Source organism: Rhinopithecus bieti, unplaced genomic scaffold (genome assembly GCF_001698545.2).
Source record: "Rhinopithecus bieti isolate Rb0 unplaced genomic scaffold, ASM169854v2 scaffold_25987, whole genome shotgun sequence".
In the NCBI taxonomy this organism is placed as follows: Eukaryota; Metazoa; Chordata; class Mammalia; order Primates; family Cercopithecidae; genus Rhinopithecus; species Rhinopithecus bieti.
Window position 1 is genome coordinate 1,056,892 of NW_016812078.1, and position 13,909 is coordinate 1,070,800.

The 13,909-nt window shown below is 36.5% G+C and overlaps 1 pseudogene; it reads left to right on the forward strand.

Annotated features, from left to right (window-relative positions):
- Window positions 1–13,909, forward strand: part of LOC108544449 (adenylyltransferase and sulfurtransferase MOCS3-like) — a 135,337-nt pseudogene that overhangs the window by 120,415 nt on the left and 1,013 nt on the right.

Here is a 13,909-nt window from a genome sequence, read left to right on the forward strand (position 1 = left end):
AAGACAAGCCTTGATATATCTCACTGCAGTCTGTAGTTACTGGTGTTGGTTACTTGATTAAGGCACAAGTAATTGAGAATTAATATTAATCTTATATTTTGCTTTAAAAAATATATAGGCTTATGATAATTCAGATGGGCCCATCACCTGTTTGGTGGGTGCAAATTCCAAAAAACTCAGGTGAGAGATTACTGGTTTGAGAATATTTATTCATCCATTCAACATTATTCATTGTGAATCTGTGTCATGCCACACATTGTGCTAAGTGCTGGAAACAAAATGGTGAAAAAGAGAGATGTAGTTCCTACTCTTTTGGAAATTACATGCTTTTGATGAAGACAGGGAAACACAAAACCAAAAGTAGAGAGGCAAATAAATAAAATAATTATGGATTGTTATAAACATGGTAGGGGCTTAACAAAAGACTAATTGACAGGACAGGGAGATGTACTTTAGATAGGACTGCTCTTTGCTGGGCAGACAAACTGAAAATTCTGTAATGGCTATAGGGAGCTCTATTAGGGAGAGTTTTTCCAGAGAAACAGTACCAACATTGTGTGTGTGTGTGTGTGTGTGTGTGTGTGTTTGTGGTTGTGTTTAGAGAGAGAGAGAAAGAGATTTTCAGAAATTGCTTACATGATCATGGAAGCTGGCAAGTGTAAAATCTTCAAGTTGAGCTGATAGACTGGAGATCTAAGCAACAGCTAATTTTGCACTTCCATTCTGAAGACTGTCTGCTGCACAATTCCTTCTTGCTTGTGGGAGGTCAGTTTTGTACCATTAAGGACTTCAGTGAATTGGATGAGGCCCACCCACATTATGGAGGTCTATCTGCTTTGCATACAGGTCACTGAATTAATTATTAATCTCATCTACAATAATATTCTCAGAGAAACATCCAGACTAACAATTGACCAAATATATGGGCGCCATGGCTTAGCCATACGGATGCATAAAATTAACCATCATAGGAGCTTACCTTCCATCCGTCTGTATTTGTGTTTTGTTTCCTTCAGTATATTACGGTGGGGAGGTTGGGAAAAGAAAATCTTCACTAAAAAGCTTATTATGGAAATGTTCAAACATACAAGAAAGTGGAGAGGAAAGTCATGTAATGAGCCCCATATGTCCATCACACAGCTTCAACAATTATTAACAAAGACAATTCATTTCCAAATGATACCCTCTTGTCTCCATTTTCTTGTTTCCCTGGCTCAGAGAACATCCCTTTAAAATCTCCATCTTGTATTATTTGTTTTCTTGCAACTTAGACACGGCTTATTGTCCCCTGCTTGAGAATTTGACCCAGCAAATGAACATGTTACACAGCCAGCTGATTGCTAGAAATGGAGGCATTAGATTCGAGGTTGGGAGGGAACTAGAAGTCATTTGACAGATCTGCACACATTTACAGTTGGAATATGAGCAGCCCTGCTTTCTGAGTTATTTACATAAGGGTGCATGGTGAGTTTCCTTAGAAACAGATTCTTCTTGGGGCATTTGAGCTTCCTCTGTGATGCTAGGATGGTAATAAAAACAAATCTGAAGCTCTCTTTAAGTATGAATTGCTGTGGAAATGTTTAACACCTAAGTTTGAGAGCTCCCTAAACACACATCACTATTTCAAAAGCTGCAGATTTCCCTCATGCTTTTTCACTTTACCAATGACTGTGTAACATATGGGTGTATATATATATATTTAACATATATAGTTCTGAGTCTTATTTTTAGTAGAAGCTCTGGAGCCAGTCTATGTTTGAAATAGTCACAGCATGGAATTTTATGACTGAGAATTCTAGACAGCCCTCAGTAAACCTTGGTAGTCCACATAGAAGCACTCAGTAAATGCTTCTTTCTTGGTTGATAGAAGTTCTTCCTTCAGTCCTGCAGCATAGGTGTATTAGTCCGTTTTCACACTGTTGATAAAGATATACCTGAGACTGGGTAATTTATAAAGAAAAAGAAGTTTAATGAACTCACAGTTTCACGTGACTGGGGAGGCCTCACAATCATGGCAGAAGGTGAAAGGTATGTCTTACCTGGCAGCAGGTAAGATAGAGAGAATGAGAGCCAAGTCAAAGGGATTTCCCCTTATAAAACCATCAGATCTCGTGAGACTTATTCACTACCAGAAGAACAGTATGGGGAAACTGCCCCAAGATTCAGTTATCTCCTACCAGGTGCCTCCCATAACACATGGGAATTATGGGAGCTACAGTTCAAGAAGAGATTTGGGTGGGGACATAGCCAGACCGTATCAATGGGTCTTCAGGATGATCTCAGGCAGCTTGAAATGTACATCTTTTTGCTGGAGACAGTGAAACTATCTCCCCCTACTTTATGGGAAGTTTTGAAGGATTTTTGATGTAGTGGAGATAAATATGTCATTTTCAATTACAGATGAAGACATTTTTTGTAAGTTTAAAGTTTGTGTGCTTGTCTGCACATGCTAAAGACTGGCATCATTAACAACAGCTTTTCTCTTGATGGCATCTTCCAGAGAAATCTCTCTCCAAGATATATCCTGTCTGGGGGATCCCATAGGTGGTAAAAGTTACATTTGTCAGAGGAATATTGGGGTTTTATGCTTCTCTTGTCAGCAAGACCCTAATGTTTATTCCACTTTAAAGAGATATATGCCTTAAATTAAAATCATAATTAGTTGATGGGTGGGAAGCAAGGAAAAGAGATTTTTGTGTTGTTTGGGTAGAATAAATTAGTAGAGGTGACTGTTTCTGCATTGAAGTGGGTGTCTATGAGTTTATATGCTTAACTAGCTATTTGAATAATCAGTTTTAAACCAGTTATTGGAGTAATAGGTTTACAATTTCATTACTTCCCTTAGCCTGACAGATTAAAGTAAAAGAAAGAGCATGTCTGTGTAAAAGCTCTCATAATAATGGCAAGCTTGTGTTATTTCAGACTCTTTGATTGAAGTTTAATGAAAAGATGACAGGTATTATTTGAAATGTGTGAATTTAGAAATTTGAAAAACATTTTGAATCTTATTTTCTTATAGTTTTTCTACTCTGGATCTCCTAAACAGTTCTTGATACTTTTGAACAAATAATTTCAGTTTTTTTTGTTTTTGTTTTTAGAGATAGGATCTTTCCATGTCATCCAGGCTAGAGTGCAGTGGTGTGATCATAGCTCACTGTCATCTCAACTTACTGGGCTCAAGCAATCCTTCAGCCTCAGTTTCCTAAGTAGCTTGGACTTCATTTGCAAGCTACCACACCAAGTTAATTTTTCTATTTTTTCTAGAGATGGGGGTCTCACTATGTTGCCTAGGTTGGTCTCAAATTCCTGGCCTCAAGGAGTTCTCCCACCTTGGCCATTCAAAGTCTGAGGATAATAGGTGTGAGCTACTGCTCCTGGCTTAATGTCAGCTTTATTGAATGAAATTGCTATGTGATTAAAAACTGCTTATCTTTTTTGTTTTTCCCCAGTGAGCATTGACTACAGGGTGGTAATTTATAGTTGCCATTCCACAAAAGTGCAGAACATTTGATGGGAACAGGGTGATGAAGAGAACCTACATTTAGGACATTAACCCTTTGAATATTTCTTTTCAAAATTATCTTGAAGCAAAATCCAAATCATGGCATTACAAGACATTACAGAAAGTATGGTGAAGCTTTCAATGTTTTACCTTGACTGTTTAACAGAAAGGTTTTTTAAAGGTTTGCATTTGATCTTCCCAAATCCCTCCATCCCCCTTCTGTCCCTAAACAATTAATGCCTATTAAAGCTACACTCAGTGCTTCTTTAGTCTGTGTTGGAAAGATGTCAGAGTCCTGTTAAATTTTATTTTCCTACTGTTTGTTTTTGTGGTTAAAGACCTAACTGGTATTAATTTTAATAACATTTTAGGCCAAGAATTCCATTTAGAATTTCTCCAAAGAAGCTGAAATGAATCAAGTGTGTATTTTCTGTGGGACTGTGCTTAGAAGTGGAAGCCAATGTGAAATGTCATTTTCATATTACTTGGAAGATTTTTCATTCCATTAGCTGCTCTATTGCAGGACTCATATTTATATTAAAATTCTTTTTGGAATGAAATTTTAGTGTTTTGCTATCAGAAAGTAGAATCTTATTCACTATGGGTGATGGTAGTAAGTCTTAGTTGAATATGAACTGAGCTATGCTAACAGAAGACTACAAGGTATTTGCTATTCCTCAGTAAGCAAGATTCCACGTCTTTTAGTAAGAAATTGGAAGGATTCAAGGAGAAAGAGGAGGAAAAAGCAACAGACAGGCATTGTTGGCTTAAAATAGAAATATAACTAGCATTTTGGTTTAACTGAATAGATACAATCTGTATAACTATATATAATGCTATAAAATAGGTCACACATGTATGTAGAATTAGTTAAGAACATTTGGCTCCACTATCGTGCCTAGAAAACAGTGCTTCCCAGTTCTTATGTGAAGTTCCCTGCCAGTAGAAAGGGAAATGTAAAAGGAGTGTTTTCAAATATTCTTGGATTGGGGTCACTTTGGCTCGGTAGACCTGAGAGACATCATGTACCACTCACGTAACCTACTTATGTTTGCAACCACAAAGATCCCATTAAGGCTGCTGTTTTTGATGGAGTCCCAAGAGGATCTGATTATTAATGTTTGCCAGACACAGAAGCATTGACAATGTCATATTATTAACATTACTATTCTAGCAGCCCAGTCATCAAGGACCCCAGGAGACCTCATTTTGCTAACCACTAATGAAGAAGACAAAATGTGTAGCAATAGTCACTTTAGCAATGAACAGTTTTACTACCTGTTTAGTTTGAAGCTTGTGTAAACAAATGACAAAATATAAGGAAAATATCAAACAGTTGTTAGCATTGATTTAGATAGGGACTTTCAATTTATGAATGCTGATGTGTTCATTCATAGGAGGGGGCCAGTATAAATAAGGATGTCAGGCTGTGTCCTAGGATCTAGAAGAAACATTTGCAATGAATTAGTAATTTGTGATGGAATGGTTTTCTGCCTATCGATAAAACTTCCATCAGATGGAAGATTTATATTTTCTCATCCCAGAGTGGGGACCAGATTAAAACCTGTTGTGTAATTGTTGGTTGTAGGGTATCTTTCAGAAATAGACCAATTTCAGCAATCTGTGCTCTTTATAGAAGTGACACTGGGAAATAGAGATCCTTTTAAGACTCTGAGAAAGGTATGAAGATGATCTCCAGGAAAAACCTCATTCATTAGACATTTTGCAAATAGTTTAAAATTTATAAAAACCATCCCTAGATTTTATAGGAGGTTAACCTCCTGATTAAGCAGATCTAATTTATGGAGGCCAGTCTCAACTGAGTTCAAATTGATTTGATATAAATATTTCTTGAGTGACTTCTATGTGCTCGACATGGCTGCTAGATGCTAGAATTTGTGATTTGTCTATATCATAGTTATATTTGAAACAAAATGAATTATATGTGTATTGGCTACCAACAGTAGTAACAAGTCCAGTGGAGGCGGCTAAGGGGAGCTTCCCAAGATCCTGCTTTAGAATGTTATCTTCAGAGAATGTTGACAACTTACCAAGTGTAATTCTATCATTTGCAGGTGAAGAAATGGAAGCCCATGATATTAAACATATTTTTTGAGTTCATAAAGAGTACAAAGGTGGAACTGGCTCATGGTGCCTGATACCTATTTTAGTGTCATTCCACTGTCTCTCCTAATCTCTTAATGAAAAAAAAAAAAGTAATTATAAGGTAAACAGACACCTGATTATTATTGTTATTTATTATTAAGTTGTTTAACCAGCTATAGATTTTTTAAAATAGAAAATACAGAAGTAAGCTTTAGCTTTGCTCCTATCAAAAGACTAATAAATACCTAATTTATGATGTCTGAATTAATACAATTTATAGACATTCTCATTCTGATGGAGAATACTGGATATTTTTTCTTGAAATGTAAAGGATTGAATATTATTATTAGAACAGGTACTTTCATAGATTTGAATTTGGGAAAATATATTGAGGCCCTAATTGAAAACCTAGTTTTTAAAATATCAAATCATTTAAAATGATAAACATAAAATACTGTAGAAACATGCAAAATGTGTTAAAAATGTTAACTGAAAGAAGCAATATGTAATATTTGTGTATGTTTATATATGTGGAGCTATGTATTCAAATATTCAAAGATATTGATGGCCTATTCTATGGTAGTCATTTACTCTGCGTGATGCCGACAACATGGCAAAGACAACAATTAACCTACTCCCTGGTCTCATAGAACTTCTTGTTTAGTGAGAAAGACAGATATTAAAAAGAAATAATTTTATAAGTCATCAATAAGCTACAATTATAATAAGTGTTAATAAGAAATAAGAGGTGTTATGAGAGAATATTTCAGTGACATCATTTAGTATGGATTATGCTGGGGGGAAAACATTCTGAAAAGTGAAGTGTAACGTGGGACCTGAAAGGAGATGGATGGGCACTGTCAGGGTCGGGGATCCTGGAGGGAGAAGAGCTTTCTCAGCCTATGAGAGGAGCCTGGTGAAGTCAGCAACTAAAAGGAAGAGGTGAGATGCCCCAGCATAGAGAGCAAATAGCGCTTAAAAACAAGATGGAGCCAACCAGACATGGCCTTCTGAGTCCTGTGAATTTTGAACTTTGTCATAAGTGTAATGGGAAGCCATTTTAAACACTGAATGACATGATCAAATATGCATCTTAGAAAAATCACAAAGTTCATTTTGTGGAAATGGGGTAGGAGTGAATGCAACGGGGTCATTTAAGAGGCTGTTGAAGTGGTTCAGTTGGGAAATAATGGTGACTTGGACTCAAGTATTACCTGTTTAGGTGGCAGAAGGCCATAGAGTTTAGTGTTATTTAGATGAAAGAATGGGTAGACCTTGGTAATAAATTCTGAAGGAGAGAGTTGTCAAAGGTAATTATTAGTTTTCTATATAACCTGATGATAACTGTGCAAATTACAAGGAAAATGATAGAAGAAATGTGCAAAAATAATTGGAGTTGTGTGAAGGTGGAGGGATTGTGAATGATTATTTTCCTTTTTTTTTTTTTTTACCAAATTTTATAAGGCTAATATTACTTTTATAATTAGTAAAACAAACAAACAAACAAACAAACAAAAACCTTTAACAGACACTGAATGATTGCTAATATTTAGAATATTTTTTAATCTATCTCAAGAGGGTTACAGTGACCTTAGTTCCATCATTTTTGACCTACTTTTGAGCCTAGTGCCTTTTCAAGTGATACAAATGATGTTTCCATCTGTGCTTTGGGGACAAAAATGAGTAATCTGGTATATCTTATAGTCTGAAAGTAATTCTTATTGTGTCTGCATTTTGCCTTCTTCAATTTTATTACATTACCTCCTAATTATGTTGCTTCATACTGTGGATGTTATTTGAGATTTCAGAATCTTCTCTACTGGGGGCCAGTAGATGTGCGCCGATGGCCCTGGAGCACAGATGCTCTTTTGGAAAAGGTCTGTAGTGATTGCTTTAGACTGGATGATGATAAGATTCTTCCTCATTTTGGTTGGGGTTTTAAAAAGGCAAGTGTAGTTAAATAGAATTCATTCTTTTTTCATAAAAATTTTATTATATGTGTATCTGAAAATGGATTTCTGTGCAAGAGGGGTGATAGTCTCTTTAAAAATACTGTGTCATTAAAGCCATGTTAAATAGTCCCTCTGGAGATGCTGAAGACCTTATGTGTTTATATAACCACTGAGTATTTGCAGAGCATGTTTAAATCTCTGCCTTGGATATAATAAATACTCAAAAATACTCAATGGGCTTATGAAATCTAAGGAATACTTACAATGTGCTATTGCTATAATGTGATAAACCTTGAGCAATGTAAAACTTGTATTGAGCCAGTCCTAGTTTGTTTGAGATCATCATGCTCCAAAGCTATTTGTTGGGTAGAGTTTAAAAATACATTTAAATTTAACCCTTACTTGACTTAAGCATAAGTTTATAATCTTTTAAACTTCATTATGCTTATTTTAAAAGTAACTGTGACATTTTACATTTTTTAAAGAGTTCCATCAGTGAAACAGGCAACTGTGGTGTACTAGAAACAGAATAAACTTTAGAGCTAGACAAACCTGAGTTTGTACCCCACGCTTACCACTTAGGAAAATCACTTTACCTTTTTTATTTCTAATTTCTTTACTATCTAATTGCAATTTTTTTAAAGATTTGGAGTAATGGTTAAAGCAAGAATTTGGAATTCAACAAAGGAGGATGGAAATACCAGTTCCACCTGTGTTACAGATAGAAGCCTAGGGCAACTCACTTACCCTTTCTGAGCCTCAGTTTTTTCAACTGTAAAATGGGAAGGCCAATGTTTTCCACAAAGAGTTTTTATTCATGTAAGTTGTCAAAAAGCATTGTGTACTATATAGTGTTTGGAAAATGCTCGATATATTGATAGTACCATTTTTTCCCCATGGTATTAGCTCATTAGGGAAAGATGATAATATCGAGTTTAATATATTTTTACCTTTTGAAATATCATGAATTTGGGATTAATATTGAATACCTGATGTTGAGTGTCTGTTAATACTGGGCTCTGTTATAGGTGCCTAAACATTGTCTATGTAATCCCAGCACTTTGGGAGGCCAAGGCAGGCGGATCTCCTGAGGTCAGGAGTTTGAGACCAGCCTGGCCAACATGGCGAAACCCCGTCTCTACTAAAAATACAAAAATTAGCCGGGCATGGTGGTGGGCGCCTATAATCCCAGCTACTTGGGAGGCTGAGGGGGCAGAATTGCTTGCACCTGGAAGGTGGTGGTTGCAGTGAGCCGCGATCATGCCACTGCACTGTGACAGAGCGAGACTCCACCTCAAAAACAAACAACAACAACAACGACACCAAACAACCAACCAACAAACAAAAAATATTGTCTAATTTGATTTCCATGGTGAGTTGCAAGACAGGGAGTAGTGATTTTCCTGAGATCCTATTAGGATCTCATCCTCCTAGATGAGAACATTTAGATGCATTCACTAGTATGATTTGCCTTGTGCTATGGAGCAAGCGAGAAGCAGACCCAAGACAGTCTTATTTTGTGTGATTCTAAAGCTATTAATATGTCTTTCCTTTATATTGTCTCATTTTTCTGTGTCTAACGATGAAAGTCTATTTTGATTATAGGGCAGCTTCACTTTTCATTTTATATTAACTGCCTCCCTGATGTCCAGTGTAAAAAAGCCTATTGGATTGCTCATGCTCCGGCAGTGACAATATGGCTGTACTGTATCCATATTGTTACCATAAAGGGTCCTCAGTAGTCCCTTTTTATATTTGTTGAGATGCCAACATTTAGAACACATTTTGGACAAATGAGAAGAGTGTATTTTTCCAAGTGATTTCTCCTTCAAAAAATGATGAACATCAGCACACTTCAGTAGATGAACTTGTATAAAATTTTGATTTGATGTTGGGTTACCTGGGGACCGTATTATTGGAAACATGTTCTTGTCTCTCAGAATGTGTCTGACTCTCTACAGGAGTTAGTTGATAATCCTTTGAAAATCACACAGACTTACAGGCTTCCACTTTAGCTTTCACCAAAATAACATAGATTTTTAAGGCACAGCTTCTAGAATCTGGTATTTCTTCTTAGGTCATAGCTGTCCCCCCACCCTGCAAGCAACACCATCAGATAGAAAATGGGATTGGAAAGATTTAACAGCCTTTCAAGGACTATGAGCATTGTTATTCTGGGATGGAATACCTCTTTGCTGTTCACAGTTAGCTTTGGTGAGAACAATCATAATGTTTGATGAAACATATGGCTCAAGAATTTGATAGTTTTTCTTTCTCCAGAAACACAACTCTTTAATACTTACTGCTTTGTCATTTCCTATGTACAAAATGATCTTAATTAAAATAGAATTCTAATTAAACCAAGATTTTAAAAAAGTAGCCTTTAAGAATATATTTATTTATAGCTTTTAAAAATCTTTATCAATTGCTACTAATTCTTTCTTAGATTGTCAGTTTATTCTGAGTACTTCAATACTTTGTAAATCTTCCCAGGTCATGTTTGTGATAGAAGCTTGTATGTTAAACACACACACACACACACACACACACACACGCAATCTTTTTTGTTGTCTCATTTTATACTTCCATAATAATGAGATATCGTGAAACATTTCAATTGTAATAATGAGTCTTCTCAGATATGACAAGACCTTAAATGTATTTTTCCTTCTAATCCAGGGAACTGGATGTTTTTTCTATTTTGTGTGTGTGTGTGTGTGTGTTTTCTAAAACACCAGAAGCCACTTTATCTTCTCGTCAGCTGTAAGAAAGCCACCAAAGAAGTAGCATACAGTATATATCTGGCATTATTATCCTTGGTGTGCCCTACCAATGAAGTTGAAATATACCTAAGCCACAAAGATATCTCCATGGTTAGCCTGCCAGTGCTGGGCCTCTTTGGCTTTAGACTGATTTAGTATAAAACGAAAGGTCTCTGGTGGTGCTAACTAGGTAGTTTTTCAGATTCTAGCTGCAGATTTCCTTCCTTTTTAAGTACTTTAGAATATAACAACTGGACACTCTTTTATATAGAGACTGAGATTTTGCTTCTTTTCAATTATTCTGGTATCATCTAACAATGGTTTTTGACAAAAAAAAGTACAGAACTATTCCATGAAAAGGCATCTTGCTTCTGGTTGTATCCGGCCTCAATATTACAATGTTCTGTGGTACACAATGGCAAATTCTTGGGTTTCAGAGCAGAATGGAAGTGTTAGAAGTCATCTAGTGCATTAATGCCACTTTAGAGATGGATAAATAGAAAGGAATCAGGTTTACTTAGCTTTAAATATTTTCACTAGTAACTTCATTCATTCATTCATTCATTCACTCATTCACTCATTCATGGAACATGCAGAGCCCCTGCCCTGTGTAGATTCTGGAGCTACAATGTATAAGCTTAGCCCTAGCACTTGTGGATTCCCAGTCCATTGGAAGAGGAAGACTGACAAATACTCATCGTATCGAGGGAAACATTATATAATAAAGACACATTCAAAGCACTCTGAGTCCACACTTTTGATTGTAGATGAAAAGTTGACAGAGGAAGCAATAAACATTTCCTCATAAAAAATGAGTATCAGGCAGTTTAGGGAGAGAAGTCATCCTGGGCAAAACAAACAAAAGTCAGGAAAGAGCACAGTCACTTTGGAAAATGCTTAGTGTGTCAATGAGACTGGCGCATAGGACTTTATAGAGAGGAGTGGTAAGGAAAGGCTGAGTTCTCATGGTGTGGCAGCATTATTGGGGACAGCTCAGATACAGCTAGGTATTCAGTGAGGATAAAAGGTGGTGCTCTGTGAGTTGCTGTTGTCCTGAAATTAGTTCCAAGCTGGTTGATAAATAGCCACTGATCTGAAGCCCCTTCAGTGTCCTTTTGCACTTCTAGACCTCCTCAGACCCAGTGTTTCAGCAATTAAAGTGTTTATTTACACTTTGCAGGAAGCCTTTAGGATCTCCCCAGCACTAAGCCCAGTTGGATGGTGCTGATCATTATTTGTTACTATTACTATTATTTGATTATTATTATTTGACTTAATTATTATTATTATTATTATTTTTATTATTTGAGCATTTCTCCTCTTGTATGCCATAGTAAAGAATTTGAACTTTATCCTATAGGGTATGGCTTGGAAATTCAAATGCATCCAGGGGTCGGGCAGGCCACATAGAAATGAGTGAAGCAAGTGGATTGTAAACAACAGGGAGAGGTGAAGATTATATTGAGTTGGAAACATTCAAATTAATTTTTAAAAAAACCACTGTATCAACAAACATAAATGAGTAGTGATTTTGACAGCACCAGTGCTCAAACTTTGCAGTGTAAGTAATAGGGAACCATTATGACTTTTTTTCTTTAAAACTAGGAGAATGATCAAAATCATTTTTTACAAAATTGCCATTTTGATGAACTGTCAATTTTTTTAAAAAATGAATTTTTTCATTTTTGTTTTGATGAACAGAGATTATAGAAACCAAGGGGATATGAGGCCAAGAATATGGGCTGTACTAATTTGAAGATTTGGACAAGAAGATGCTGGCTCCAATTCAAGGATTTTGGGTTGCATATGAAAACAAAGTTTTCTACCAAACACCACATGTTCTCACTCAAAAGTGGGAGTTGAACAAGGAGAACACATGGACACAGGAAGGGGGACATCACACACCAGGGCCTGTTGGGGTGTGGGGGGTGAGGGGAGGGAGAACAATAGGACAAATATCTAATGCATGTGGGGCTTAAAACCTAGATGACAGGGTGATAGATGCAGCAAATCACCACGGCACATGTATATGTACATAACGAACCTGCACGTCTGCACATGTATCCCAGAACTTAAATAAAAAAATAAAAAATTTCAGAAAAACAACAACAACAAAACACAAAGTTTTTTTTGTGTGTGTAATAGAATGATGGAAGAATGATTAAGGAAAACATGTCATTTCTGGCCTAAAATGTTTCAGGTACCAAAAAGACGGCTGTGGAAGCTAAAGTCACTGAAATCTCAGAGAGAACCTTGTAAATCTGTAATGTGCTGAAGCTTAGTAACTTACACAAAATACTTGCAGAGAAAACAAAAAACAAAAAACAAAAAACTTTGGGTGGTGAAATGGGATGGAACAAATGGCAAAAGGATCTTTACTGTTGTTACTCTGCAGGGGACTTATGTGATAACATTCTTTAACATCTTTTTAACACTTCTGGATAGGATTTATTCATTAACTTAACAAATTTACTGAGTACCTAATATATGCTAGGTGTTGTTTTATGCATGATTTTTAATAGAATTTGCTATTGAGAATTCACTATGTGCTCAGCACACTTCTAGGCACTGGGGATAAAATAGAGAACAAAACAGACAGTTCCTGCCATCCAAGGAACCTCCATTCTAGAGGAGGAGACAGGCGTAACCTTATATAAAATCAGGTTATGGTGAGCAAACAGAATGAATTGAGTCTGGGTAAGAACAGAGTATGAAGCGAACTAGGTATGTAGTATCTGAGGGAACTAGAGTATGGGAAATGTGATAACTGTACAAAACATGATGAAAGAGAATCTTTGGAGACCAAAAGCTAACAGAATTTGGAAAGGAAGAAGGGAGTGTTGAAGAGAGAAATTCACAATCACCTATGTTGTGAGTCTAGAGTGATGAACGCTTGTGGCAAAGTGATAACGCTCGGTTTGGATGAGCTGAATTTGAGATTTTAGTGAGACATCCAAGTCTATCAGTGTTTCTTAAACTTCCGTGGGTGTCAGACTTAACTGGAGTACTTGCCAAAAATCTGAAGGTTCAGACTAGGTCCTTTTCCTTCAACCAGCCTGGGCCTTTGTGTTCTTTATTAGCTCACTAGGTGTTTCTGACATACCAGAGTTTGAGAATCACTGGCTTTGACAGTCACAGATATAAGTCTGGAAAGAAAAATTGAGCAAAGCCTGGAGAAGTATATTTTGGAGTTTCAAAAAGGTGTTAATTGAAATGTAGGGTTGGCCTACTCTTACAGCTGGTGAATATAACAGGGAAGGGAAGCCATAGGACAAGATTTGGTTGTATACATGTAGGTGGTGGGAAGACAAGGAGGAGCCTGAAAGAGCGACACATGAATTATTCAGCCTAAGGGGGGAATGTGGAGAGCTCAGTTTCCCTTTAACTGAGATGTGGGCTCTATGGAGACAAAGCCCTCAGGATTACCTTATCCCTGGCGTTGTGCCAGCATTTAATAGATAATCAATATTTGTTTATTGAATAAGTCAATGCATCCATGAATGGCTAATAAGAAATTTTTAGAATGTAAGTAGTCATATCACATGCAGTGGCTGAGGTCAAGAGACTAAGGGATAGCTAGTAGATTT